We start from the raw sequence: 7,133 nt of genomic DNA, 5'->3' as shown, positions 1-7,133 counted from the left end.
ACTAATACAAATAAATTAAATTGGTTGTTTTTCTTTGACTTTCCTTAATGTGTTGTGACTTGTGTACATGTATAAGTACCATTATCATTTTCTTTGAATGTCTTCAATATATCAGATAATATAACATCAATATTATTGAGATGTTTTTTTTTATATAATATTATATGAGACTAATACAAATAAATTAAATTTGTACTTTTGTTTATATTTGACCTTCCTTAACATTAATTTATATATCCATGTTTATCCTTGTTTATATTTGACCTTCCTTAATAATTTGGGAGGGCAATCAATTAGCCATACAAGGATGAATTGTTATACTTTCATGAGAATGGACCTGGTCTTGGAATCTCTAGACATATAGCTCCATATTATTTTAAATTTCCAGAATATTTTATGGTAACAAAGTTTGATATGAATATTAATTCGAGTTAACCTCCACATGGTTATTCTTTTTTTAGCATGGTTTTATTTATGCATGTACAAAATATATAATTTCTTTTATTTATTTTAGCATACCATAAAATGAATTTTGGTCCTTTTCATATCAACTATTTGAAATTTTATATATAATAAGTTGGTCTCAAGGTAATTGTTGCAATTAATATTACTTCTAGCTACTCTCTAGCATTGTGTAGAAAAACGTTAATGAAGATAAATAGTTATTTAATGAGAAAATTACGAAATTACACGAATTAAGATAAACATGATTTCTAAAAATTCATATCATTTACATAATTAATTACAAAAATCTCATTTTTCCTTCTCTCTTAACATCCGGATACATCACTTCAACTCTATTAGATATGTTACAACTTTGTTTGTATATAATGTATATGATACAAATGTTAGTGTTGATACATAACCCCAATTATTTCAAACATAAATCGATATGAATATAGTTTATATTTATGTATCTGATACATAACTCATGTATCATTTGCTATATATCGGCTGAAGGAGCAATGTATTTGCGAGTTTTAAAAATTTCAATATTATTATAGTTCAGAAAACTTTCATGATATAATGTATTTACCATCCAAATTATTATAGTTTCGGTACTTTATACTTATTTAATTGCTTCAAATTTTTTCCCATCACCAACAAAGTAGGTCAATAAACTTTAAAGTGAACCATGGGTTATTTTATATGATCTCATATAATTATTCCCTCTAGCTAATGTGTCTAAGAAAGAAATGATGGATATATGAACTAAAAAGCTTCCACAAAAAGGACAAACATCTCGAACTTTCTTATAATAATAATTAGTAAATGTGCTATACATATTAATCTCCACCGTAAATCGTAATTGTTCCGTTATCTAGTCATCATCCAATTAAAAACCTTTCTAGAATATATACTTTGTCTTTGTTTTACGTTTTAGCACTTGTTTGTAATCATTATCTTTCTTCGTTCTGTTGCTATATTAGCCTATTATGTATGTCATTAACAATAGAAAATATTTAAAGTAACTTTTTGAGCCAATGACAAAAAAATTCAGTATTCCGTGACATGTCAAGTGTAAATAAAATAATATGTTACTAAATCCATTTATTTGATTCCCAAGTCCCCACCTATTTATCTCATACAATTTAGTGCTTTAGTACTCATGATGCAAAGTTATTTTACAGAAAAAGAATGGAAACTTTGTTCTCATGTACATAAAATATTTCTGTTCCACATCCAAATTGTAATTTCTAGAAAGACCATACCAGTCGAGAATTTATGTTGGGGTTCTATTATATTGTCCGCTATTAATTTCCTCATAATATAAATTTCTTCTCTGTGAAGAGTCAAGTTTAGAGTCGATTTACTAAAAATTTCTATCACTTTATAGATCTTTATCTTTTAGTAATTAGTGGGCTAAGAAGCTAAATAGAATTTAATTTATTGAAATTTTTTTGAATCATCATCATCTTTGAACAACATGGCATTCAAAAATATATTAAATCCTACTCACTTGGTTGTAATGAAGGGGTATTAGCTCTTGTTTAATCCAACTAGTACTCATGTTTTAGTGTTACCAGCCATTTGGAAGAGAAATTCAATGAGTACAATATTTTTTCTTAATCATTGATTGGATAAATATAAACGTGAATTCAAGATTTAAACATTATAAATTTCACATACAATTTATTTAATTTTAAATTTTAAACTTATTATTTATATTTTCTATAGACTAGATTATATAAACGACAACTTAATTAAAATAATGAATTTAGATGGACCCAAAAATTTGTTTTTGAGTTTGAGATGACCGTCCAATTTAATTGCATTAATGAAATGCGTATTAAATGGTACGCGATTGGTGGATTAGCACACAGATAGTGAGGTAGGAATAATGGAATTTTGGAGTCTACTTGGTCCAATATGACCATAATGCATGGTATATGGGTGCACATAGCGAAGGGGTGTATATGATCGGGTTGGTTCGAATTTTTTAAATATCAAATTAAATTATTTGTGTAAAAAATTTAAATTTATAAACCAAACCAAACTAATAAAATTTGAATTTTTTCGGGTTTTTCAACCTCGGATTGGTTAGGGTTTTTCAAATATCAAATCAAACCATTGTGTCGAATTTTTAAATTTATAAATCAAACCAAACTAATAAACCGCGATTTTTTTTCCAGATTTTTGAATTTTTTCGGTAAAGTTTGCATACAACCATATAATTAACTTGTGTTCCAAATATTTCTTTAGTCCAACCCAAATACAATTATCTAAGGTGTTTCTTAAGAAAATGACACAAAATATGAGATGAGTACTGATGACACTAAAATAATCAATATAAAAAATAATAATGAAATCATTATATAAAATAAATATTGCAAAGTCATAATGAAAATGATCATAATTTAAAAGTACTAAATCATGCTAAAATAAGTTTAATAAGTATTAGTTACATAACTAAATATTTAAGGAAAATTAAAATGAGATTATGTACTTTAATTGTCTAAACCAATGTAAAACCAAAGAACAAATATTCAATATTATTGTCATTCTTAGTGTTGAATTGATTTTCTTTTTGCATTAGTATTAATTTGATTTTGATTTAAGTTTTATTATAATTATCAACATCTATGAACTATAATCTTTATTAGACCATTCCGAATTCTATGTTTTAAACTTAAAATAATATATTAAAAGATAAAAACTATGAAATAGTATAAGAAATATTTTAAAATTATATCAAAGTAAATATTTTTATGTATAAAATAAAATTTTAAAATTATATATATCATGTCGGGTTGGTTTGGTCTCGGGTTGGTTTTTTTTAGTTAAAACCAAATCAACCCAAATATAGTTGGGGTTTTTTTTCCAATACCAAACCAAGTCAAACCAAATCACTAGTCAATTTTTTTTTCGATTTGACTCAATTTGCGGTTTGATTCGATTTTCGGTTCGGTTTTGTACACCCCTATGTGCACACACGAGGGTCAATTTATGATGATTGAACATTATCAATTTGACCTCACAACTTAATTTACTAGCTCAAATTTTTATATATTTAATAGATTTTTAAGTACTCATCTAAAATTCAAAATTCGAATCAAAACTATTAGGACCCGTTTGGCCATAGATTTTCCAAGTAAAATTTGACAAATAGTGTTTGTCCATATAATTTGCCATTATTTGGCAAATTTTTTTGGTCAAATAACCCAAATTCCCAAATACTAGAAAAAATTAGTATTTGGGCCAAATCTCATTATTTGGGATCTTTTAAAAATTCAAATTATACACCAAACTTTTATCCTTTACAAAAACACCCTCTATAGTAGTTGTTTGTGCTCTATTACATTTTTTTTTACGTGAACACCAAAATAGTGATGAAATATTCAGTGAATATGAAAGTGATGATATGGGTTGATGAAAATGATAAACAATCGGCTCATGGTAACAAAGTCACGTGCTTTGTCTACTTCACGTTGTATGGAATGATTGCACTCACTCCAAATTACTACATTCCTCCATTGTCTGTTGCAACGAAGATCCAATTGACTTATAATACAAACTTATGGTTAGTTTTGATAGTTTTTAAAACTTATGTGTACAAATCATATTTTTCTAAAAAAGTGAAATATGTTTCCTAAATACTATAGCCAAACATATATTGAAATTTCGCTTAAATTTTCATCCAAATAATATTTAACAAAAATATTTGAAAATTTATGACCAAACGCTAGCTAATAATTCAACCAATAAGTTGTTACTACCATGAATCGATAATTATCGGAATAAAATAAAATCGATAATTCCAATTATTGAGATTTATGAGTCCTTCACAAAAAAGGGGCTAATGGACAAAATATATTCAAGTGTCATCACCTGATATTTACGTGTCATCATCTCATTTGTCCGAATTCCCAAATTCTATCACTACTTTGCACCGACGTCAATTATGCCTTATTTTCCGCTTCTGCCTTTCACCTGATGCATCAGCTTATTTAACCCCAATTTTTTTCTTTTGTTTTGGCTAGATTTTTTCTAATATTAACTGAATTATCACTAAATATTTTTATAGCAATAAATTTTCTGGCTAAAAAACTTTTATTACCAGGAAATGTTTTGTTATAGTGAAGAAATCTACCTTTAATTTGCGACAAGAGGATTAACAAAGTAGGTGCTCATGTGAGTCATTATTAATAGCAATAATAATGATAAACATATAAACACTCTGTTTCTTTTAATAATTGATTAATTGCATGGGAGAAAAAGTGTGTACCATATCATTCACCTTTTTCTTCAGTTGCTTTGACACTGATCTCCAGCTAGTGAAATAAGTATATTTATTTAAAGCAACCATAATATTTGCAAACATAAGATTTGGTTTTAATTAATTAATTTATGAGATATTCGATCAGATCACGTTCGATGGTTACTTTGGGAGGATCTTGTTGACTCTTGTCTTTTCCATAAAAATATTAAAGATTGTGAAACTTAAAGTCTTGCAAGTGGCTGTTTATTAACAAACTAAATATACATGAGAACATTGCAATTTGCATTGAGTTCTTGTCTAATTTAGGTCCTGATAATAATTCTATGTGCTAAAAGTTAATTAACAATTATATCATCTTTACTTTACGTTTCCACTCTTTTGTCATCACTGACTTTCTTAACTTAATTGTTATTTTTCGTCAAGAAATATTACCTTTTCCATAGCATAGACTAAAAAGCAAAACTTTATTATTCGAATAGTCAAGTAATAAAATAAAGGAACCAACAATGGTTGTGGTAGAGTGGTAAGTACTCCTTCATTCTTAACCAAGATGTCTCGGGTTCGAGCCACTTGGATACGGAGTCGCCTTTGTTAGAGAGTGCTTTACCCCCAATATGGGACTTTCCGGAGCGAATCCGGATTGAGTTGGGCTCCTGTGGGTACCGGACACCGGGTGGGAAATCAAATGAAAAATAAAGGGGTTTTTATACGAAAGTTGGAAGATTACTGTTTGTTTTTTTAAATTGATATACATAGATTATACACGATCATACATTTGCCTAATTATCTTTAGTTTAATCAATTTAATGAACGACTATTTAAATTATTTCTTAAAAAAAAAGAAGATGCGTCACTAGATCTATTTGATTCCCAAATCTCCACTAGCTTGTTCAGTTTATTACCTTGCCCGTAGGGAATTGTTTTAGAAAAAAAGGATGATTTTTTTTGTCATATAGTACTTAATTATGTGTGTTCCATATAAAATTTGCGTGTGAGTTATAAGCAATGATTTCACCCCCAATCTAACCAAATCATTAGGCATTGTAATCAATTATGTAATTGGTGGAGGTGTATAATTTTTAGTATCCACTAGTTCATGATAATAGAATTTTTATCACCGTCAAGACTCAAGACCTTAGAGTCAAAATATTCATGATTCCCCTTAAAAATTCTCCTATCTCCTACTTTACTCAAAAGTTATAGAAATTTGTATTTAAGTTATTGTTCTTAGAAGCTAGCTAGGAATTTAATAATTTCAACAACTTTTAGCGTCATCTTTAATTAGATCAACTTGCAATTTTTTTGAAGAAGAATAATCACTTGGTTGTAAATGAGGGGTAGCTTTTGTTGATTAGTACTACTCTTTTGTAGTCTCATAAGTCATCAATTTCTTGACAATTAGTGTGAGAACTGTGGAGGCGTCTTTGAAATTTTTGAACCATATATGGTGTACCTTAGAAATTTTGGAACCATATATATAGACACTTGCTAGAAAATATGGAATTAATTACAGCTCTTAGTCTATCACTAAATGAAATTAACATAATTTTTTTACTATTTAGCTACAAAATTTTATCTGGCACTAATTTCTTGTTTTCTAATAATAATAATGCGGTGAATGATGTAAAATAAAAGGGTCAAATTAAATCACACTTGCCATGATTTCACTTGTTGTTTCATGCATGCTCCCTTTACAAGAATTATGATGTGCGCGCATTATCATACTTATAATGTGCTCTATTACATTTTTCGCATTGGCAATGATATATATATAATGGACCCTCTTTTGAATAGAATTTAAAAAAGAAACTTTTAATGAATGAACAAATTTATTAAGATGGATCTAAGGTGGGGCTTAATTATAGACTAAATTGATAACACGCATTATATTGCGATACTTATAACAACTTCAATTAATCTAGTCAAAATCAAATCAAAGAAGATTGAAAATACAGAGAGAAAAAAAAGGCTGGTCTCCGTGTTGAGTCATATCTATCACCGTCCAAATTCCAGCAAGTTTCCGGTTGTGAATTGATCGATCGATGACTAATTGTTGTTGTTGTCTCTAATAAATGGTAATGCATCGGTGGCCCAATTCATGGGGACAAGTCCCATTTCCATCGTCTTGGGAAGAAACTAGTTAATGTTTGTCTGTTCACTTTTATTTGTCTAATTCTTAATAAATTTTTATTTTTACTAGTTATTCTTAACATATAAAAGAATTTTTTTTTTCTATTTACCCCTATCAAATTATTTCTCAAAACATAAAGACTACATATTAACTAACATGAATGTTGTGGTAAAATAGTACTCATACTGATTATTGATTAAGTGCGTGTAAAATCTAAAGTGGACAATTAATAAAAGTGACGAAAGAAAGAAGTAACTAGTACTATCTCAAAATGAATTATTA

This window comes from Solanum tuberosum, unplaced genomic scaffold (assembly GCF_000226075.1).
Source record: "Solanum tuberosum cultivar DM 1-3 516 R44 unplaced genomic scaffold, SolTub_3.0 scf00060, whole genome shotgun sequence".
NCBI lineage: Eukaryota > Viridiplantae > Streptophyta > Magnoliopsida > Solanales > Solanaceae > Solanum > Solanum tuberosum.
This window is presented reverse-complemented; position numbering follows the sequence as displayed.